The sequence below is a fragment of the Bombyx mori genome, chromosome 5 (genome assembly GCF_030269925.1).
Source record: "Bombyx mori chromosome 5, ASM3026992v2".
In the NCBI taxonomy this organism is placed as follows: domain Eukaryota; kingdom Metazoa; phylum Arthropoda; class Insecta; order Lepidoptera; family Bombycidae; genus Bombyx; species Bombyx mori.
Genome location: NC_085111.1, coordinates 3,292,450 through 3,317,229, shown reverse-complemented (window position 1 = coordinate 3,317,229; position 24,780 = coordinate 3,292,450). Strand labels below are relative to the sequence as shown.

Sequence of the window (24,780 nt, the reverse complement as noted above, 5' to 3'; positions counted from 1 at the left end):
CTGTTTCAAGGGGTGCTGGCAGGTGGTATTTTTATTGGCTTAAATCATGTAAATATTGCCAAAATGCATATATATACTTAACGACACACAAAAGGATCACAAAATCTTTATAATGTAAATAAAATTAATTAATTTTAATTTTCAAACTTAAAGCACTTGTTTCACTTTTGACACCTACCCCCAACGTTTAACGTATAACGTTATTAATAATGACAATAAATAATAATGTTAATTTTAAATGCCCAGCGGAGTAGGCGAGTACGGCTAGTTATTACTATTAATATACGGCGGGTTTTAACACGATTTTAAGTTTTAATGAGTTCCTGATATCTTTGTTGAAAATTCCATTTTCGCGGGTAGATTGCGAGCAGGATGTTAGGAGCAGACAAATCTGTCTACCCTCTTTCTGCACATTCTCCAGTTAATTCCATAGTTGCCTATTACTATTCTAAGCACACAGATTTCAAGAAAAAAAAAATACGTTCTACGCTCAGATAGGAATAACAGCTTTTCTCGTAGTATGTAATTAGATTCGTCCTTTTGCTCCTAGAAAAAGAAATAGTGGATTTGTTGTTGATGTATCAATTATTATAATACAAAGTAAAATAAACAATAGGGATAATGTAATCTTTACTAATATTATAAACGCGAATGTTTGTATGTTTAGGAATTTTTTACTCAATCACGCAAATATGGCTTAACGTAATTGTATAATATAAACTATTTGCTTATAGATATTTAGTATGGATTAACACAGGGGATAATGTTCACCATCATAATTGAGATGATCCGAATATATAATAACAATATATCTGTTATACTAAATATGCTATGCTAAATACGTCTATGTATTATCTGGTTCCTGATTTTACATACCAACGGATCTACCGACTGGTAATTTATGGACCATAGAGCGACACAAGCTACCCCCATTTCTACATATGGGAAAATGCAATGCGTTGCATTCATTCTGAATTAAAATTGTAACGCAGGTAAAAGAGCGAGGCGATATAAAAAGTGATTCATAAACTTAATTTAGACAATATCTATACTTAATATTATAAAGCTGAAGTTTGTTTGTTTGAACGCGCTAATCTCAGGAACTACTACTGGTCCGATTTGAAAAATTCTTTCAGTCTATTCAGATAGCCCATTTATCGAGGAAGGCTATAGGCTATAACCTCACGCTAAGACCAATGCAAGCGAAGCACCTATAAAGAATGTTTCAAAATCGGGGTTTTTTTCCCTTTTGAGAGCTTCCACTGCGTGCGCTACGGAAACGGTTAAAGTTTCGCTAAAATAATGTATGAGAGAATTGTTCCCCTTTAAAAGATCTAAAAAAAAGTCCAGCACAGCATATGTCTATATGTGAAGGTTGGCTCTCTATAACGTTTTTATGCTAACCAAATTTGTTCCAAAATAAAGCATTGTTTGTGAAGGTATTTTTATAAAGATGATATTCCACGTAAATGAAGAGGCGGGTAAAATTTAGCGTTATGCCAAACTAACCATTCCACGCGGACGAAGTCGCGGGCAAAAGCTAGTCTAAAATACACCGGTATTTATAACCGCCGAAATTCTAGTAGGACTAATTTGTGCATTTCAATGGTTTCCGAAATTGAATTATAGCAAGTTACGGCGTCGAGATTAGGCACGTCGGAACTGGGTCGTCGATTATATTGGTAAATGAAAACAGAACGGCATTCCTTTTGAGGTCTTCTGGTGCACCGCTGCAATAATTTGCGGTCAAACGTCAGCTTCACGCGGCGACGCATTCAAAGCGCCAATATTGGCATGCGATATCTGTGTCTATACATTTCGATAGGTAACAACATTACTTTTTTTATTTTATTGATTCGATGTGTGGACGAGCTCACAGCCCACCTGGTGTTAAGTGGTTACTGGAGCCATCTACAACGTAAATGCGCCACCCACCTTAAGTTATAAGATCTAAGGTCTCAAGTATAGTTACAACGGCTGGCCCACCCTTCAAACCGAAACGCATTACTGCTTCTCGGCAGGAATAGGCAGGGTGGTGGTATCTACCCGCACGGACTCACAAGAGGTGCCGTTCCCGCGTCGCCTATACTGGCGAGTAAAACTGCTGCGTCGTCCGCCGTGGTCACCGTTCCAGCAGCGCGATCATCCGCGGCCTCCGTCGCGCCGTCCAAAACACCTACTCGTAGGTCACCTGCGCCCGCCTCCTCGTCCTCCGACTCTGACTCGGAGATGGAGGTCGACCTCGCTCCCGCCTCATCGACGGATGGATTCACCCTGGTGCAAAAGGGTAAGAAGCGTGCCGCGGAGTCTCGAGCTCCCGCGGCCGCTAAAATTAGCAAAGCCGCGAACGCGTCGCGCCCCCGCCCTCAGACTCCCGTTGCGCCTCCAGCCCGTGCCACTCCGTCGCCGCGTCCGGTGGCACAAAATAAAGCCCAGACCCCTCCCCCGGTAATCCTTCAAGAGAAGGCAGCTTGGGAACGAGTTTCCCTGGCCCTTAAGGCCAAAAATATCAATTTTACGAATGCCCGTAATCTCGCGAACGGCATTCAAATTAAGGTTCGAACATCCGACGACCATAGGGCCCTCTCTTCTTACCTCCGTAAGGAGCGTATAAGTTTCCACACATATACGCTCCAGGAGGAGCGCGAACTCCGTGCCGTTATACGTGGCATCCCTAAAGAGTTAGATGTAGAGCTCGTCAAGGCCGACCTTCTCGAACAAGGCCTACCGGTTAACTCCGTACACCGCATGCACACAGGCCGCGGAAGGGAGCCATATAATATGGTTCTCGTCGCCCTCCAGCCTACCCCCGAGGGTAAGCAAATATTCAACATCCGAACGGTCTGTAGCCTTTCCGGAATCGCAGTCGAAACCCCACACAAGAAAGGCACACCTAGCCAGTGCCATAACTGCCAATTATACGGGCATTCTTCCCGTAACTGTCACGCGCGCCCCCGATGCGTCAAGTGCTTAGGCGATCACGCCACGGCCCTATGCACTCGCGATCAAAAAACCGCGACAGAACCGCCTAGCTGCGTCCTGTGTCGAACACAGGGTCACCCCGCAAATTACCGCGGATGCCCCCGAGCCCCGAAAATAAATCGCCGCGTCGCCCGCCAAAACCGCCTCCGAGCTTCCGGCCCAGACATCAAAGCCTCGGCACCCTCTGTGTCGCAGGCTAAGCCAGCGTTCGTTCCGGCGCCGGTGCCCAGTGTCTCGGCCTGGGCGAAACCGCTGCCGTACATGAACACGGCTACAACTCCCTCCTCCGCGATTCGTCCCGCCCCCGCGACTCGTCCCTCTCCCGCGACTTGCCCTCCAACCGCGTCCGACAATCTCGCTTTAGCGATCGACTTCTTTCAGTCGATCAACTTTGATCGCGTTAATGCTTTGGGCGACGCCATCCGCGCCGCCTCCACTGCACAACACTTTATCGCCGTTGTGCAAGAATACGCCGACGTATACGCGTCATTAAATACGTACGTCCTCCCCTCACTCCGCCGGTAATCAATGGCGTATATAAGTAGAATAAAGCCCCTATCCGTAACGATAGGATTTTTTAACGCTTACGGTCTCGCAAATCAGCGTGATCAGGTTTCTGACTTTTTGCGTGACCATCAAATTGATATCTTTTTAGTGCAGGAGACCCTACTTAAGCCCGCGCGCCGTGACCCTAAAATCGCGAACTATAACATGGTCAGGAACGACAGGCTCTCTGCTCGTGGTGGTGGTACCGTCATTTACTATAGAAGAGCCCTGCATTGCGTCCCACTCGATCCTCCCGCGCTCGCTAATATCGAAGCATCAGTGTGCCGAATCTCACTGACGGGACACGCGCCGATCGTTATAGCGTCCGTTTATCTTCCACCGGATAAGATCGTTCTAAGCAGTGATATCGAGGCGCTGCTCGGCATGGGGAGCTCTGTCATTCTGGCGGGCGACCTAAATTGTAAACACATTAGGTGGAACTCACACACCACAACCCCGAATGGCAGGCGGCTTGACGCGTTAGTCGATAATCTCGCCTTCGATATCGTCGCTCCGCTAATCCCGACTCACTACCCGCTAAATATCGCGCATCGCCCGGATATACTCGACATAGCGTTATTAAAAAACGTAACTCTGCGCTTACACTCGATCGAAGTAGTTTCAGAGTTAGATTCAGACCACCGTCCCGTGGTTATGAAGCTCGGTCGCGCTCCCGATTCCGTTCCCGTCACGAGGACTGGGGTGGATTGGCACACGCTGGGCATCAGCCTGGCTGAATCTGATCCACCATCGCTACCGTTTAGCCCGGACTCTACCCCGTCTCCTCAGGATACCGCTGAAGCCATAGACATCTTAACGTCACACATCACCTCGACATTAGATAGGTCATCGAAACAAGTTGTAGCGGAGGACTTCCTTCACCGCTTCAAATTGTCCGACGATATTAGGGAACTCCTTAGAGCTAAGAACGCCTCGATACGCGCCTACGACAGGTATCCTACCGCGGAAAATCGTATTCGAATGCGTGCCCTACAACGCGACGTAAAGTCTCGCATCGCCGAAGTCCGAGATGCCAGATGGTCTGATTTCTTAGAAGGACTCGCGCCCTCCCAAAGGTCTTACTACCGCTTAGCTCGTACTCTCAAATCGGATACGGTAGTAACTATGCCCCCCCTCGTAGGCCCCTCAGGCCGACTCACGGCGTTCGATGATGACGAAAAAGCAGAGCTGCTGGCCGATACATTGCAAACCCAGTGCACGCCCAGCACTCAATCCGTGGACCCTGTGCATGTAGAATTAGTAGACAGTGAGGTAGAACGCAGAGCCTCCTTGCCACCCTCTGATGTGTTACCACCCGTCACCCTGATGGAAGTTAAAGACTTGATCAAAGACCTACGTCCTCGCAAGGCTCCCGGTTCCGACGGTATATCCAACCGCGTTATTAAACTTCTACCCGTCCAACTCATCGTGATGTTGGCATCTATTTTCAATGCCGCTATGGCGAACTGTATCTTTCCCGCGGTGTGGAAAGAAGCGGACGTTATCGGCATACATAAACCCGGTAAACCAAAAAATCATCCGACGAGCTACCGCCCGATTAGCCTCCTCATGTCTCTAGGCAAACTGTATGAGCGTCTGCTCTACAAACGCCTCAGAGACTTCGTCTCATCCAAGGGCATTCTCATCGATGAACAATTCGGATTCCGTACAAATCACTCATGCGTTCAACAGGTGCACCGCCTCACGGAGCACATTCTTGTGGGGCTTAATCGACCAAAACCGTTATACACGGGAGCTCTCTTCTTCGACGTCGCAAAAGCGTTCGACAAAGTCTGGCACAACGGTTTGATTTTCAAACTATTCAACATGGGTGTGCCGGATAGTCTCGTGCTCATCATACGGGACTTTTTGTCGAACCGCTCTTTTCGATATCGAGTCGAGGGAACCCGCTCCTCCCCACGACCTCTCACAGCTGGAGTCCCGCAAGGCTCTGTCCTCTCACCCCTCCTATTTAGCTTATTCGTTAACGATATTCCCCGGTCGCCGCCGACCCATTTAGCTTTATTCGCCGACGACACGACTGTTTACTATTCCAGTAGAAACAAGTCCCTAATCGCGAAGAAGCTTCAGAGCGCAGCCCTAGCCCTAGGACAGTGGTTCCGAAAATGGCGCATAGACATCAACCCAGCGAAAAGTACTGCGGTGCTCTTTCAGAGGGGAAGCTCCACACGGATTTCCTCCCGTATTAGGAGGAGGAATCTCACACCCCCGATTACTCTCTTTAGTCAATCCATACCCTGGGCCAGGAAGGTCAAGTACCTGGGCGTTACCCTGGATGCATCGATGACATTCCGCCCGCATATAAAATCAGTCCGTGACCGTGCCGCGTTTATTCTCGGTAGACTCTACCCCATGATTTGTAAGCGGAGTAAAATGTCCCTTCGGAACAAGGTGACACTTTACAAAACTTGCATAAGGCCCGTCATGACTTACGCGAGTGTGGTGTTCGCTCACGCGGCCCGCACGCACATAGACACCCTTCAATCTCTACAATCCCGCTTTTGCAGGTTAGCCGTCGGAGCTCCGTGGTTCGTGAGGAACGTTGACCTACACGACGACCTGGGCCTCGAATCTATACAGAAATACATGAAGTCAGCGTCGGAACGGTATTTCGATAAGGCTATGCGTCATGATAATCGCCTTATCGTAGCCGCCGCTGACTACTCCCCGAATCCTGATCATGCAGGAGCCAGTCACCGTCGACGCCCTAGACACGTCCTTACGGATCCATCAGATCCAATAACCTTCGCACTAGACGCCTTCAGCTCTAGGAGCAGGCTTAGGGACCTCGGTAACCGTACTCGTCGAACTCGACAAAGAGTTCGCCGTGCAACCTAACCCATGAATCAGCTCGCTGAGTTTCTCGCCGGATCTTCTCAGCGGGTCGCGATTCCGATCCGGTAGTAGATTCATTCGCGAAGCAGCTGCTCTTGAGCTGTTAGGTCTCCTTCGGAGGCGCTCGGGTAGCTGTTAGCAAATCCCACCCCTCCTGGCTGAGCCTTTGCTCGCCCACCTGTCCTGGTGAAACTGGAAAGGCCTCCGGGCCACCAGTAATCCTTCAATCATAAAAAAAAAAAAAAAAAAAAAAAAAAAACTCACAAGAGGTCCTACCACCAGTAACTTTGATGAAATGGTAGAGAAATATTAACAATGTTTAATAGAAGAAGCGCTTTGTTGTAATGGTACCATATTAGTCGTTGAATCCGATCGGGTAGTTAGAATCATCCTGCCTACTTCTGTAAAGCCATTAGCCAAAGCGCATTAGAGAGTGGAATTGTCATATTAAAATATAATTTAGTCTTTAACCACGCGTCATTAGTTAGGAGACTGAATTTAAGTTATAGTGTGCATAAGCTCCATGTAACTATTCAATATCAGATCATATTACTTAGTTTGCTTATTTACACTTAGAAAGATGTCAGAAGAAGATTTATAAATATTGGCCTTATAGAAAAAAAAAAACTGTCGGTATGATCTCCGGCGAGAATAGCATCACATCATGTCTATAGACTCTGACAATCACTTAACACCATGTGTATAGCAATCTCGTCGCCTCTCTACGCAATTAATAAAAATGAAACTACAGGAAAAACTTAGAAATCTCATATTTATAACATAGTAATTTCTTCGTTTTTCATTTTTTTAAAAACTAATAATAGATAGCAGTTGGCACAATCTCCAAATGTTACCGACGGGGAATAACATCATAGTTGTCCCTGACCAAAAATACTGTAAAGTAGTCGAAATATTATAATGACAATAAAAAATGTACCTAAGATTAAATTGCCGTAGATATAGTTTTGATGATATTATCTATATATTAATACGTGAAGCAAAAACTTTGTATCCCTCTTTACGAAAATTGCGCGGACGGAGGACTATGAAATTTTCCACACTTATAGAGAATATAGAGAAGAAGTGAACAATGCTAATATTTTTTTTAAATAATGCATAAAAGAAACATTAAATCAATAAAGAAAACATTACACACACTACATACCATGTATTGGACGCACACACGCATGCATACTATTTATTGTCAAACTTTTGTTCTTGACGTCTATTATCAAATTGAGAATAGATTAAATATTGTTTTTCTTTGTTTATATTTTTTATAGTGTAGTCTTAGCGAAATTTGTGATTATAGAAGTATCAAATACAATCATAATAGTGTACAAACGTACAATTCCAATTAATTATAGTCGAATTTCGACTACTACGGGACCTCTAGTAACTATAGTTATGTAATATTTAAAAAAAAATTACTAAAATATTACCGCGAAAGTGACATTATTTCGCTCAATAATAAAGCATATGGAAAATATATTACATTCACATATTAATTGTGTGTAATTAAGAAAGTAGTTGACGCATAATCTAATTTGCATTCGAAAGAATATAATTAATTTAATGCATGCATTACGTAAGCGACTAATATTGTGTTATTTCAAAGTGTACATAACCTAGACACATTGACTTTATTTTATAGCACTCGTATTGTAAGACCATACGAGTATGTACCACTATCATTTTACTGGTGGTAGGACCTCTTGTGAGTCCGCGCGGGTGGGTACCACCGCCCTGCCTATTTCTGCCGTGAAGCAGTAATGCGTTTCGGTTTGAAGGGTATAGCAGCCGTTGTAACTATAATGAGACCTTAGAACTTATATCTCAAAGTGGGTGGCGCATTTACTTTGTAGATGTCTATGGGCTCCAGTAACCAGTTAACACCAGGTGGGCTGTGAGCTCGTCCATCTAAGCAATAAAAAAATAATAAAAAAACCATAGTCGTCCATCGTGACCACGAAAACTGTAAAGTATTTGAAATGTCAATAATAAACACGAAATTTAATCGAATTAATTAATTATAATTATGAGTGGAATGTTTATTCTTTTTTCGAAAAAATGCAATTGTGAATAATAAATTTACCTAGCTTTTGATTTGTGCTATCAGTGAATTAAAAGCACGTCTCTTTCACTACTATCTGTAACAAATAACACGTTAGAATCGATAAAAAAAAGACACTGGTAATAAATATCAAAATACACAAATTTATATCGATCTGATTATGTTTTTATTTTGTTTCAGGTAACGGCGAAGTAATTATTTCGTGAATGACGACAGGATTCCTTTCGCTTGTCAAAATCGCATGCAGCCAAATCGATTAGCAACGCGTGTGTGTGTCGTTGCTAATTGAATCTTCGATTGTAAACATGAATACGACGTTTTGCACGAACGCACCGCCAATCGAGACGCGGTTAATCTATATATATAAAAATGAAACCCGTTTTCCGTTGTCACGACATAACATGAAAACGGCTTGACCGATTTGGCTAATTTTGATCTTGAATTATTTGTGGAAGTCCAGAGAAGGTTTAAAAGGTATAAAAATATGAAAATTCTCGGAATTAAATAAAAATAACAATTTTGTTTTCCCTTTGACGTGTCCCCCGTCGGACGAATTCCTTTTGTTTGTTTTAAGTTTATTCTATATAAAAGTTTAGGTCTTTTATTTATCGATTGAGGCACTACGAAGTCTGCCGGGTCAGCTAGTATTTAATAAAATGCAAACACGTACAAGAATTCTTAACACTAGTATAATAATATATATGGCTTTTTTATGAGGTATACAATCACAAAATTCCCTGACTTTTATGCTAGGAAAACCTGTGTTACAAAAGTCAGTGGTTCAGTGCTAGGTCACCAGGTAAAGAAAGAAATGGTCACCAGGTCAAGAATGGTCACCAGGTAAAGAATGGTTATATGTTGGCGATAGAGACGGGCTTAAGAAACGCGATTAAATTACTTATCGATTATAACTTTGGGCTACAGTTTTAACTGCTCTATATTTATCTATCTTATGAAGTCGTCGTGGCCTAAAGGATAAGACGTCCGGTGCATTCGGCGATCTAGCGATGCACCGGTGTTCGAATCCCGCAGGCGGGTACCAATTTTTCTAATGAAATACGTACTTAACAATTGTTCACGATTGACTTCCACGGCGAAGGAATAACATCGTGTAATAAAAATCAAATCCGCAAAATTATAATTTGCGTAATTACTGGTGGTAGGATCTCTTGTGAGTCCGTACGGGTAGGTACCACCGCCCCGCCTATTTCTGCCGTGAAGCAGTAATGCGTTTCGGTTTGAAGGGTGGGGCAGCCTTTGTAACTATACTGAGACCTTAGAACTTATATGTCAAGGTGGGTGGCGCATTTACGTTGTAGATGTCTATGGGCTCCAGTAACCACTTATATTTTGTTTATTTTCTCCCTTAAACGTATTTTTTTTATTGTCCGTGTAGGCAGACGAGCATACGGCCTACCTGATGGTGAGTGGTTACCGTCGCCCATGGACTTCAGCAATGCCAGAGACAGACAGAGCCAAGCCTACCGTTAAGTACTCTCCACAAGCCTCGTTTGAAGAAGCATATGTTATAGCGCTCGGGAAACACCGTGGAGGGAGAGCACAAATAAAAAATTTTACGTTAAATTTTATTTTGTTAACCTTTCAAAGAGCTGAAGTCTGTACTAGAAAGAATAATACAGTCCCTGCAATTCATATGCAAACGAAATTTCAAAGGAACATTTAAAAAATAATCATTATAGTTTTGAATTTTAGATAAAATTCGCTTAATTATCCGCTTTCGTGCCAAATATTTTTGTTTTGATTTCCACTAGTTGATCGAAATATTTTGAATAAAAAAAATAAAAAAATTGCAAGTAATAACACCTAAGTAATATGAGCAAGTACGTACAATGAAAATGGTCCGTCCATTTTATTATCGAATATACATATACATGTCGACGCTTGAAAGGCAAACGTGACTAAGCGACAATTACTGCTTTGTACATAAATGATAGGCAATAACCATATTCAGTGCGCAAAAAAAATATATTTCCAGGTCTATTAAAATCATTTCAATACTACTACTAGCTAGATTCTACTACAGCTAGATTCGTTAAAATAAAATTTGTTTTCAGGTATTTCAACTTTCAATAATAATTAGTCTACTGTAAAGTTCACGCGTTGTCGCTTAGTCACGTTTGCCTTTCAAGCGTCGATGTGTATGAAATGTTTACACGAAGTTAATCATCGGAATCGTCCATCGCTTTCTATTCAATTAATATTTATGGCTTCTAACTTTGTTAAGACTGAAAGCAGATCTTAAAATTGAATTTTAAATTATCAATTTTGATCGGTATTCTAACAATACAAAAATCTGATTAAAATTGTGCATAACAATTATGTTTTTGTTTCATTCGTTATTAATTTTAAATTTAAATTAGTTAACAGAAATAAAATATTTCATTTCGGCCTCGATCTTAGAAGTTATTTGGGATAAACTCCGTGATTTGTTTATTCATAGAAATGTTTTGAAACTGGAACATCAGTAAACATTACACTAAGCAGTATTAATGTTTATAAGTGGAAACATTACCGAGAAATTCTGTCATGCGTTCGGATTCTCATAGTAAAAAGACTGATTAATGAACTAAATGAAAATTCTGTGAATACTTGCGCTGTTGAAGTGCTTCCTTTCTGCCTCACAGATTTCGCTACAGTGACACAATACCTATATTAATTCCTCACGGATCCATCCAATAACTCTTCCGTTAGACTAAGCATAGATACCCTGGTAACCGTACTCGTCGAACTCGGCAAAGAGTTCGACGTGCAACCTAACCCATGCATTAGCCCGCTGAGTTTCTCACAGGATCTTCTCAGCGGGTCGGTAGTAGATTCATTCGCGAAGCAGCTGCTCTTGAGTTATTAGGTCTTATTCGAAGGCGCTGGGGCAGCTGTTAGCAAATCCCACAGCTCCAGGCTGAGCCTCTGCTCGCCCACTTGTCCTGGTGCAACTGGAAAGGCCTCCAGGCCACCAGTAATACTCCAATCATATAAAAATACCTATATTAATACAATATCTTTTTAAACAACCACCTACGCTCGACTCGAAACCCTATATTATGATTGCCGGAAAGGGAAATGCTCATTTCAGGCCCAAAGCGGACAATAGATTAGAGAAAAAATACTTAGTGCATTAATTTTGTCAGAAATAAATATGCATTTACTTTCTTCCAAATAAGCGCCACTACAGTTTACAATAAGTAGTTTAAAAAAAAGTAACTCTATTGAAACAAACAAGATTTTTATTTTTGCGGGAAAAATATTGCCAGCATCAAAACCTTTTACGTATTAAGTAAACATTTTAAGTATATAAAAAAAACATATAAATAAATCATTTTAAGTATTATCATATACAATCGATTTTAATCGATTATAAGCACATAAAATAACATCAAAGACATACCCATTGGACTTTAACTTGTTACTATACTTGAGACTTTAGAACTTATATCTCAAGGTGGGTGGCGCATTTACGTTGTAGATGTTTGTGGGCTCCAGTAACCACTTAACACCAGGGTGGCTGTGAGATCGTCCACCCATCTAAGAAATAAAAAAAAACGTAACTTGTATTGTTATTTAAATATGTACATCTAAAACAAAAACATAAAAAATAATGTGTACTCGTAAAAAAAAGATTAAGAAATAAATCAATTATCGGTTATTTAAAAAAATGATCAATATATGAATTTCATGTAATTCTTTTTCTTTATACTGACAACCCTGATTTTAATCTGACTGACTGACACTTCGCTTGCTGCTTGTGCTTGCGTTCAAAATGGATGTGTTTTGATTTTTCTTCGATTTATTTTGCTTTTATCAATAACGTTTCATACTACGACTGAAAAACTTTGTGTGAATTGTGGTTTTAACCTGACCGAGATTTAAAACCGTGTATATGCTCTCCTGTACTATTTTTAGATAATTTACTAATTGTGTATGAAGATGAAGAAAATATAGATATTTAAAGAAGTATGTGTGTGTTTTTATACCCTAATAACTCCAATTGGATAAAAATACATTAGGAACATCTTAAACATTAAAAAAAGAAAACTTCTTGAAGTATTTATATAGAAAATTAACCTAAAAACGAGTTTTTATTTTTATTATATTTTTTATAATAGTGGCGTCAATTTCAATATATTTTTTAGATATCTAATACATTTAAGAATTTGAATCAGTCCATTTTTATAGTAATATTTGATGTCCACCTTGGGCCTAGCACACTACGGATAGTGGGCATTCCCCTTTGAATAATTCGCATTTTACATTTTATCTGTCTCTTTTGAATCGGTCCGAAAGACAGTATAATTAGAGGATGCTATTAAAACAAAACAAAAACTATTGCTATCTCCTTTATGGCTCGCCCCAAAGAGAGCAAGAAAAAGACTGTGCAGGCTGCAGTCAAAATTGAAAATGTACATGTGGAAATTAGTGATTCCTGTGTTTCCTCGTTCAAAAATGAACCAATAACAAAACAATTCCAAAATAAAACAATGATAGGCTCTCTCCTTGACTCTGCCTTATGTTTTATTCTGAATACGTTACACTCGCAAAATGTGTTTGCTGCGTATCTGAAAACTAATCGATAAACAGTTATATACGGCGACAATAGATTTTGTTTTAATATTGGTCTGGGCTCTTTATACAGAGGAAACGTGTTATCTTATACCTTTAAACGAGCAATTCTTGTATTTTGTAATAATATATATGTATATAATCTGAATCTCTGAAACGGCTCCAACGATTTTCATAAAATTTAGTATACAGTGGATTTCGGGGGCGATAAATCGATCTAGCTACGATTTATTTTCAGAAAATGTTATTTTATTCGTGTTTTCAATAATCAACTCTTCCCGATATCTATTGGCGAATAATAATACTATTTTTCTTAATTGAGGGCAACTAACCGCTTTAAAGACACAACAAGATAGCGTTATCAAAAAAAAAAAACCGGTCATCATCTAGTTATATTTATTTGTACGGCATAAAAGCAACCCACGTTCCGCTTAAAAACTTGGTAAAAACCAACAACGTATTTTTTTATTTTACATATCAAAACCAAGAGAACGAATATAACAATGCGATCTAAATAACTCCGTACATACATATTCAGTCCCCGAAAACGGCGTTTTGTAATTGCTTAGGCTACGTCACGACGAAATTCGAATTTAAGGGTACTCATTTATTCATAGAAAGCCTCGGCCGGTTCACGCTTCGTATAATGCGATTTATTAGTGTAGACCCCCATGCATGTTTGATGAACGTACGACGAAAGATACGTCGTGCTTAACGAGTGTTCTCGCTGTGCCTTGTAACCGAGCGGCGGTGTTCTTGCAAGCGGTTACGGAAACTGTCAATTTACTTGCGATTTAATCTATGTTACAGTGAAAAAAACTTCAGATGAGAACAATGAAAAAAAATATCATTGTATCAATATAAGGTGAAGGAATAACATCGTGCAATAAAAATCAAACCCGCAAAATTATAATTTGCGTAATTACTGGTGGTAGGACCTCTTGTGAGTCAGCACGGGTAGGTACCACCGCCCCGCCTATTTGTGCCGTGAAGCAGTAATGCGTTTCGGTTTGAAGGGTGGGGAAGCCGTTGTGACTATACTGAGACCTTAGAACTATATCTCAAGGTGTGTGGCGCATTTACGTTATAGATGTCTATGGGCTCCAGTAACCACTTAACATCAGGTGGGCTGTGAGCTCGTCCACACATCTAAGCAATCAAAAAAAAAAAATAACGTTAGCATATTTTTTAGTAATGGTAAAACAAATATTACATATTTAAACATTCCTGGAGGAAAAAAAACGAGGAAAAAATATTCAAGTACTATTTTGTGCATACGTTAACAATCCGCCAACCGCCAACGTCTTGACCTCGTCTCGAATTCAAAGGATGTCATATCTTAAAAAATTTAATGTAAATTTAAATATAGAAACCCTTTGTGCTCAGCTTCGGCTTTCGTATAACATTAAAATTATTTGAAGTAATTCCTGCGAATTTTAGCACGAACTTGTTTTGGATTCCTTTCTATATTGTTCCGAGAATATACTGAGAAACATGTTATTATTACAGTAAAATGTTTTTCGTTCATAAAGACGATATTCATTTAAAATTTGCGTGCTTAGTTACGGCTTTATGCTGATGTTATAAGCCAAGCAGATACGAACCCTTTTCCCAGGGAAAAACCAACTAGATACGTACTATATGTAGAACGATGAAGGAATGACAATAAAAATCTGCTAAAATTATTACAGTTTGTGGGGCGTATTGTGAGATTGTGAGACCATTCAGGTTGACACAATCATCCTGCCTATACCTACTATAATTCGTAACGATAGGGCAGCTGTGATAAAGTCTCAAACGTATAAAATTGGTTAAACAAAAACATTTACTATTATTACTATCAAGTTTCAAGCTTCTTAGTTTCATGAATCGATTACATAAAATGAATTTTTGCGTTTTCGTTTGTATGTGAAGATGCGTTGCCGCTATTACTGACACTTAAACGCGGATTTTTGCAACAGCGTCATGAACGTCCGACAAATGGCGTTGTTACTGGTGGTAGGACCTCTTGTGAGGACCACCACCCTGCCTATTTGTGCCGTGAAGCAGTAATGCGTTTCGGTTTGAAGGGCGGGGCAGCCGTTGTAACTACACTGAGACCTTAGAATTGATATCTCAAGGCAAGTGGCGCATTTACTTCGTAGATGTCGATGGGGTCCAGTAACCACTTAACACAACTCTAAGCAATAAAAAAAAAAGTTTTAACAAATTGTACATATAGCAGTCGTTATTGTGGTTGCAAGAGATAAGTGCAAAACAAAACATTCGAAATGTTCGTATCAGCTATAAAACGGTATCCAGGCAACTGTACATACTTATTACCTCCCGGCAATATTCTCGAACACATCACGCCTTACATCCTCTATAACTCACCCTCGCTCCGTCGTCGTAAAGAAAATGAAAAGGTACTAAAAACCTCGATGCTTCCTAGCACATAACTCGAGCCCTACAGATTTATTTGCCTTATGAATATTTAAATCCTTCCTTCTAAGAGAGCTCTTAAATATCTTTGCACTTTGTTATTCTCGTTTCGGAGTGATGGCCGAGTAATAATGAACTCGTGGAAATAGTTGTTTCTTTAGAATAAATTAAAGTAAATAGCCGTCGAGCCAAGACGAAACTGCAGCTTTGTGTGCGTCGTCTGAACTTTCTGGGAACGTCTTCCTCGGGAGTGATTCGGAGATGAAAACTGGACTTTGACGGTTTTCTGTTGCAAAGTTAAATCGATAGCTACGTGACTTCTGGACAGACAGACAGACAGCTACTGTTTTCGAACTTGAAGATGAGCAATTTTATTCTCTCTACCCATCTGGGTAATAAAATTGCTAATAAATAAGATAATTGCTAATAAAATAAAATTTTATTAATCTCATTTGGTGTCAAGGTTTCCATTAAATCTTACTTCGACTTTAAAAAATTGCTATACTGATGTCCCCTTGATGATTAATGATTATTTTTTTCCATTTACTAAATTCTAATATTTTATTAGTCCCACGTGATGCATATCGGTATCTCCAATCCAAATTGCTTAACCGCAATTTTCATATAAGGCTGTCTCCGCTATTATAGCATTGTTCGCAAGGGACAGTTTTATAAATCTGGCCATACGCCAATTCTGTATTAGGCTCGGCGCACTATGCCGAAAAATTTGCCAATTGCCAGACCGATGTGTTTTGGCAGATATAAGCACGCTATAATTCTTCTCGCGATAGATGTATGTGCTATTAGGTTATTATAAGGAAATCGACTTATTTTCCTGTATCAATGAGAGATCATGTAAGCTCTCTCCCTGACATAATTTGAATTATATATTTGGAACGCTTAAACAATTTTCAATTCAGTTCATTATTTAATTGTGTAAAAACCCATTCGCGTATATCTGTATCGATGTTTCCATGTGACGCGCGTATTCATTCATCAGGTCACACAAATATTCGCTTGATAAATCATGAATATATTTGGCTTTTATTATTTTGCATTTTGTTATTATATGTTTTGGGGAGTTATGTTCGATTTATAAAACAGCATAATAAAATTCTGATGCCATTTGATTCCTTTTTGTGAAATCTTATAATTTTCATAATATGAATAAGGAAATCAGCATGTGGGATGAATGGTTAGGAAGAGAGAGAGAGAGACACATTTCTAGTAATAAGAGCGTCGATAAATTTTAATGAGCAAAAATCTGAAATTTACTTTTTTTTAAAATATGCACATTCCTTTTCCTATTTTTGTTGTGGCGTTCGTTAATCTCAAGTCTATTCTGATAACCTCCGGCCGTGTGTATCTGCCCTAATTGTGACTATCATCTCATGTCAAAGTCAACTTGACACAGCGATAAAACTGTCGCCGCATTCGGTAAACATGTTATTAAATCATTTTCAAGCGAAATCTTTTTTAACGTTTTTACGAATTACGGAATTGGAATTGAGGCAATACAATTTCGTGTACGAATTTCACTGCTGCTAGAATATTGAAGTGTTGTTCTGTAATTCACAAAAGAATTGCGTTGTACAAAATACACTAACCTACATCTATTCCATGTAAGAAATAGGCAGGCGGTAGGACGTACCTTCACTATACGCATTAGCAAAAGTATATACATATGCATATATTTCACTGGCTTGATTATTACTGCCAGATTGTTTTTTTTAAATGGAATCTACGTACGTAGGTACGTAAACCTTAGGAAACATGGTACTTTACTGTCGGGGTTAAAGCCCGGTATGGTGACCTCGCTTGATGCGAATACACCGGGCCTCTAATTCTAACGCTATGAGGACTTCAAAATATGCCGGCATAACACACAGAATGCTGTTGAACTTTCTTGGGTGAGTACCACCCGTTTTTTTTTCTCGCGCCGGGGGTCGAACCTCCCACGCGCTTAGGGGGCGTGCGTGGTATGTGGGACTGGTCCGCGACTGCGAGACCGCGGGCCCAAGGATGTTTTCAGAGCCCTACCCACTAAACGACTCCCCTGAGCTCTTAAACGATAAAAAGAGCCACCGGTTGGTGGTGTATCGCGTCCCGACCCAGCAGGCTGGATCTGGTCCAGCGAGGTGTTCCGGGACACCAGCGACACCGTCTAGGCGGCCTGACCGACTGCCGTACCGAGACGGCCGACGTTTCAGTCCTCGATTCCCCTCGAAGGCTCCGTCGGCCGGGCATCCTGAGGGTGAGCTGCGCTGTCTGGTTGCAGTGTTGACCACGGTAACCCCCCTACCTCATCCGAGTTCTGACCTCGGAGGGGTTCGGACGCTTCGGCGAAGAGTGCAGGGGAGTCGTTAGGTGGGTAGGGCCCAGAACCACCTGGGTTGTATTCTAGGCCACAACATAATTAAAATATATACGAGTGCTGTTATAATTGCGACTATTTCGCCCGTCGGAAGCTCTTAATGGTCCAGTCAACATGAATATTCCTGTCTATCTTAAAAAATAAACTATAGTTCGAATACAGTTTGAATCATTCAAAACAATCGTCACAATTGAACGAAAACTAATGCTATAATGCGTTTAGCGCTAATGTCACGTTTAAAATTTCATCCAAACATCGCAGAACAAGACTACCAGAACCATTTTGTTTTACTAAAGTACCAGTAAGTATATTCTTTAAGAACTAGATATTTCTAATCTTTTGTTTTTGTCTAAAACTAATCTCGATTTCTTTCTGAAATTTTTATACCGTTTCAATCGTCGATGTTACAGAGATCCAAACAATTACTTCCTTCCCGCGATCTCATCTATATCAGGGTTTTCGGTAAGTGGTCCATAACAATGAATTTTTATCACATTGAATTCTATCTGTATAATAGAAATTGTGATGGTCATATCATTTAACGTACTAGGTCGTTCGGACGTTGGACAACAGCTGTGAGGTCACTAGCGACATAAATCTTGTACCTTTTATTATCTGGCTTAAGTGGGAAGACGCTAGTGGGAATAGTAAAGGACGTTTTATGGTCAGAAACTGTTTAATGGTCTCGAGGAGTATCGCCATTTCCTTGTGTAAAGAACGTAGTAAAGTTGACGCTTTATAAAAGGCAAGAGGGTTTTCGTGAAGAGTTAAAATTTCTTCCAAGCGTTTAAACGATTTTCAAGTATTATTTTTATAACATGGAACATTACTGTTTCTGGATATTTTTTTGTGGCGAAACCGCTTCATATGATACTGGTGGTAGGACCTCTTGTGAGTCTGCACGGGTAGGTACCAACACCCTGCCTATTTCTGCCGCGAAGCAGTAATGCGTTTCGGTTTGAAGGGTGGGGCAGCCGTTGTAACTATAATGAGACCTTAGAACTTATATCTCAAAGTGAGTGGCGCATTTACGTTGGACTGTGAGCTCATTCACCCATCAAAGCAATAAAAAAAATCTTATTCTCCTGAACATTGCGCTAACGATCACTGTAGTTCGTTTAGTGTATCGAATCATAGCACTCGTGTACTTCTTCAATCAGTCTAACTACTAGTCAGTCAACTAATTCTTTAATTAACTCGCCTTCCGCACATAAATGTTCCTTTTTTTAAAGATTCAATAACGATAGTAACTTGACTGTATTACCTGGTTTTGCCGAAATCACTACTGACGGCGGCTATTCAAGATCCAACGATCCCTTGGCTTATATCTCTTTCATTCTCCGCTATAAGTTCAAAACATTTAATAGAAAAATCAACGATCTTTCAGTTTGATTTCATAAAGTATGTTTCCTGAACCGAATGACAAATCCTATCATTTTATTCAAACCAATTATAATCATTGAAAGTCCCTCTTCCTTAAAAATTCTCGGTCAGAATTCTCCACCGGATCGTTTGAGTTTGAGAAAATTTAAGTTTCACCAACTGTATACTTGAACCCAAAAAACATAAAAGAAGATAATATCAGATGGCATGTCGTAAAATTACCAATTCGCTTATGTACCTACACCGATATTTTTTCCATTTCCCAGTAACGAGATTTTTTAAATCTCGATACGTCAATGTTCATAACGGTTCATAGAAGACGTACTTTACCTTTACAACTGGAAACATGGTACGAATATTATATGTGTCTCCATTGCGGATAAACTTTAAGGTCACAAACTTCCAGCAGCTTCTAAAGTCAATGACCCTTCAGCCGAAAGAATTGCATTAAAAAAGTTGGAACAAAAAGAATGGACAAGGGAAAATAAACCGGAGCCGGGCAGAGTATGCTAATTCACTGAAAATTTATCTTCGCTTCGTTTTGTTACAAAAAAATTATAATTTTTTATTCACGTTCTGCCATATTTTAGACAAGCTCTTTTGAAAACAAAACGTCTTATTGTCTTTGTAATTGTATTTTGGCGGTAATATTTTATAGTTCAATTCTTATTGTGCAGATGGATGTATAAGCTTACGAATTTGTGTTAAGTGATTACAAAAGTGGATGCAGTCACTTTGAGACATGAGCTCGAAGTTTCAATTGTATTGAAAACAATATCTTCATGTATATCGAGGGGGGAAAAGCTATTTTGTTTAAGTGAAATTTTTGCAACTTTATCGTAGAGTCATATTTTGTAGCTTAAAATTTGGAAATAATACCAAAGAAAAACACCATTTCAATGGAGTAAACTTAATTGAAGTTCAGTTAAAAACATCGAACTGTGGACGCTAATACAAAATAAAACGCACCTTTAATTACAAAGATAAATGTCGCCTAAACCAAATATCCTTTTACCCTGGATATAATCATTGCGTAAAAATAAAACAAATAAAAATGTTTATTCAGCTCAAAACTATAATTCTCGCTTCAGTCTATTGAGAAAAATAATTGTATTAATAACCAACCAAACTAAGTCTTAATGTTAGTAAATCAATAACATTTACAAAACGAATTTGTTATTGATTTCTGTGCTAAAGCGACTAACTAGCTCCTGTGCCAAAACGGGAATAAACTATTCAAAGTAAACGAATAACATAATCAAACTGTGCAAAAATACAATTTTCGTGCGTTCATATTTTGTTAACACGAAACTAGTGTATCTAAGGCGCGTTCCCACCTCGACTTTGACCCGCGCGCCGTTTGATTTTTCTTTGTGTTCCATTGCGTGCCAGAAACATTACTCCGACTAAACATTCTCGAGTTTCATAAATTTTACGCTTCAATCTGACATATGAAATACTATTTTAGAAAAACTGTACCTTTTGTGTTCTTTTTCACTGGTGGTAGAACCTCTTGGGAGTCCGCACGGGTAGGTACCACCACCCCGCCTATTTCCGCCGTGAAGCAGTAATGCATTTCGGTTCGAAGGGTGGGGTAGCCGTTGTAACTATACTGAGATCTTAGAACTTATATCTCGAGGTGGGTGGCGCATTTACGTTTTAGATGTCTATGGGCTCCAGTAACCACTTAACACCAGGTGGGTTGTGAGCTCGTCCATCCATCTAAGCAATAAAAAATAAATAAAAATTGCACCAATCGCCATATCGGTAGGCATTTGTTTTCCGAAGCGGTTTCAGTACACCCTCAATATACTATTAATATATTTCTTTTATTAAAACTTATATTTTTATCTAGATCTAATAATATCAAAATTTCTACAATAGTAATCAATAGTAAGACACTAAATTACATAACACAATCTGTCTGAACAGGAAATTAAAATAATCAGATAAAACTTTCAATCTCCATTCGGAAATCGACACAAATCGTCAGACACTAGCGGAAACACTTTTACCTGCCGTCGTCCTCAAAGGAAACGGATACAGGGAGTTTCCTCTGTAACTTCATGGGTGAAGTTGTTTTTGAACTCCCACTTTTACCGTTGAGTAACGTGATGTTGGTATGTATGGTGTATGGTGAGTTCGTTATCACATCGCACACTTGAATGTTATTTGTTGATTTGTCATTACGAATTAAATATTATATATTTTGATCTGTCTCTTCTTAATTATCACGGTGGCTATAAAGTAATATTTAGGTATTAGTGCGACTGTTTCTCGATTATCCGCTAACAACGATTCAAAATTCAAAGTCAATTCAAAATTTTGTGTTTTAACATTTAAACATGCTTTATATAAAATTCAACTAAAAAATAGAAAATAAATTTTCCTAAATTGAAAATAGTTGTAAAAAAAGCGTGGGGTGCATGGTGTTATTTGTTATAAATATTTTTCTGACAGAAATGAGTTATGATGAATTATTATTTCAATAATATCTTAAAAAGCACCCACCGCTTTTTTTTAAATAAAACATATTTTACACGATTTTCAATTTAAATTTATTACAATTTATTTTCTATTTTTTAGTTGAATTTTATATAAAGCGTGTTTTTTTTTAAACTTTTTTTTTTTTTTTTTTTTTTTTTTTTTTTTTTTTTTTTTATTTTTTTTTTTTTTTTTTATTGCCCTTGTAGGCAGACGAGCATACGGCCCACCTGATGGTGAGTGGTTACCGTCGCCCATGGACTTCAGCAATGCCAGGGGCAGAGCCAAGCCGCTGCCTACCGCTTAATACTCTCCACAAGCCTCGTTTGAAGAAGGACATGTCATAGCGCTCGGGAAACACCGTGGAGGGGAGCTCATTCCATAGCCGGATGGTACGTGGCAAAAAAGACCTCTGGAAACGCACTGTGGATGACCGCAGTGGCTCCAGGTAGTATGGATGAACTCTACTCCGGTGGCGGGCGGTGCGATGGTAAAAACGAGATGCCGGTATCATCTCGAACAATTCCTCAGAGCACTCCCCATGGAACATACGGTACAAAATACAGAGGGAACCGAAGTCCCTCCGCAGACCCAGAGGTTCCAAACGATCCGTGAGACCGGGATTATCGACAATCCGAACGGCCCTCCTCTGTATGGAGTCAAATGGAAGAAGCTGGTATTTGGGAGCCCCGGCCCAGAGATGGGAGCAGTACTCCACGCGAGGCCGGACTTGTGCTTTATAAAGCAAAAGCCTTTGTCCAGGCGTGAAGTACCGCTTCGCTCTGTTGAGGACTCCCAGCATTTTGGACGCCAACTTGGCTTTGCCTTCCAAATGACTCCGAAACTGGACATCGCTCGAAATGTCGACCCCAAGTATCCCAATACTCTCGGAAGGTTGCAGGGATACTCCTTGGAATTGCGGCGCCATGACAAAGGGGTCCTTCTTCGCAGTGAACGCGCAAACTTGTGTCTTTAACGGGTTGAATTGAACCAAGTTCAATTCACCCCATTTGGAGACTCGCCCCAGAGAGTTCTCCACTTCAGACACAAGTTTTGATCGTCTCTCTTGCACCAAGCTCCGAGAGAGACTCTGATGGCCGATATATCGCGCATCCCCCGTGCTGTCATCCGCATAGCAATGCATGCCATCAATAGACAGCATGTCATTGATATACAGGATGAAAAGCGTGGGGGAGAGCACCGAACCTTGTGGAACGCCAGCGTTAATGGTCATGGTATCAGAACAGTCACCGTCTACAACGACCGTGATGCTCCGCCCATCCAAAAAGCTAGCGATCCACTTGCAGAGACCCTCGGGGATTCCGTAAGATGGTAGCTTCGACAGAAGTGCCCTATGCCAGACCCTGTCGAAGGCCTTCGCAATATCAAGGCTCACAGCAAGAGCCTCGCCCTTGCTCTCCAAGGCTTCAGCCCACCTGTGAGTAAGGTATACAAGAAGATCGCCAGCTGAGCGACCGTGACGGAAACCGTACTGTCGGTCACTGATCAGCTGGCGATCCTCCAGATACTTCAGGAGTTGTATATTAATTATTCGCTCCATCACCTTGGAAAGCAAGGAAGTTATCGCGATAGGCCTGTAGCTCGATGGGTCCGACCGGTCACCCTTCTTGGGGATAGGGTGGACGTGGGCAGTCTTCCATGAAGACGGAACCCTTCTAGACGGAAACTATCATTTATTTTTCATATTTTAGTTAAATTTTCTAAAAAAGCGTATTTTTAAAACTATTAAGTACTTTAACATCAATTCCTGCTTTATCGACTATAGAAAAAAATTATATAAATTGCCAAAAATCTTATTTTGCAAATTGAATAATGGAATAATATTATCAAATTAGTGTACTGTCATCGGTCCTCGATAAATCTACAAAGCTTAAATGAAATCTGGCCGTTTACAGTGGGTCAAAATCGCGTCTAAAGGAGTCAGTTACAAACATACATACAAGTGAAGCTTGAATATAAAGCGTGTAAAAATGCAATTCAGTGGTACTAAACAAGAACATTTATTTTGATATTTTCTTTTGTTAAATTATCATTACAGTATATCCGTTATGTATTCTGTTGGTATTTCTCACGTTAAAAGCGCGCACGTATTCAACATTAATCATGCATAGCGCCTGACTTCGAGCACCTGAGACCCTCAACTCCACCTTGGCATGCGACAAACCTTCCACATTACGTAATAGAGAATTATTTTCGAACAAATATATAGTCGATTTTGTTTTAGATAATTCATTAAATAACGCTCTCAGTGGAATTTCAAAGGTTAAAGATTGCATTGTTTAGCGAATGGCCTGCTTGGTGTTAGTTACAATAATTATTGGTTCAGAAATTCAGGCGCTTATACTATACTAGCGACCCGCCCTCGCTTCGCTTCGGAAACATTAAAACACACATGAAACCAAAAAAAAAAAAAAAAGTAGCCTATGTTCATCAGGGACAATGTCGGCTTCTAATGGAAAAAGAATTTTTAAAATCGGTCCAGTAGTTTCGGAGCCTATTCGAAACAAACAAACAAACAAATCTTTCCTCTTTATAATATTAGTATAGATGATTTATGCTTTAAATATTTTACATTACTTATGTTGATACATTACTTTACTACATAGTATAAAACAAAGTCGCTCTCTCTGTCCCTATATCTGTCTGTCCCTATGTATGCTTAAATCTTTAAAACTACGCAACGGATTTTGACGCGGTTTTAAAATAGATAGAGTGATTGAAGAGGAAGGTTTATATGTATAATAACATCAATTAAATAGTGGAGAAATCAATAATAAATTACAGTTTCCGAAGCGAAGCGAGGGCGGGTCGCTAGTATGTTGATATAGAAACAGTTTAGTTTAGTTAGCTATATCAGCATTACCCTAGCGTGTAGGTGAGCTCTCGGGGTTCAAATCGGAGGTGTTGCTAACACTGGCCCTAGTAAGAGCAATGCTTCGCAGAATCTACCACCGGATCGGATACACGATCCACTGAGAAGATCCGGCGAGAAACTCAGTGGGCTGTGTCTGGTGGGTTAGTTTACTCGCCGAGCCCTTCGTCGCAAGCGACAGGTTTGGCG

General features: G+C 40.0%; 1 protein-coding gene and 1 long non-coding RNA gene across 3 annotated transcripts in view; both read left to right on the top strand.

Annotated features, from left to right (window-relative positions):
* LOC134198877 (uncharacterized) overlaps positions 1 to 8,975 on the top strand; it is a 40,540-nt gene extending 31,565 nt beyond the window's left edge. The window contains exon 2 of the long non-coding RNA XR_009973141.1: positions 8,639 to 8,975. This is a non-coding gene — a long non-coding RNA (uncharacterized LOC134198877). The remainder of the gene's footprint in view (positions 1 to 8,638) is intronic.
* Positions 1 to 24,780, top strand: part of LOC101743475 (syndecan) — a 291,892-nt gene that overhangs the window by 69,024 nt on the left and 198,088 nt on the right. The gene's annotated exons all lie outside the window — the stretch shown is intronic.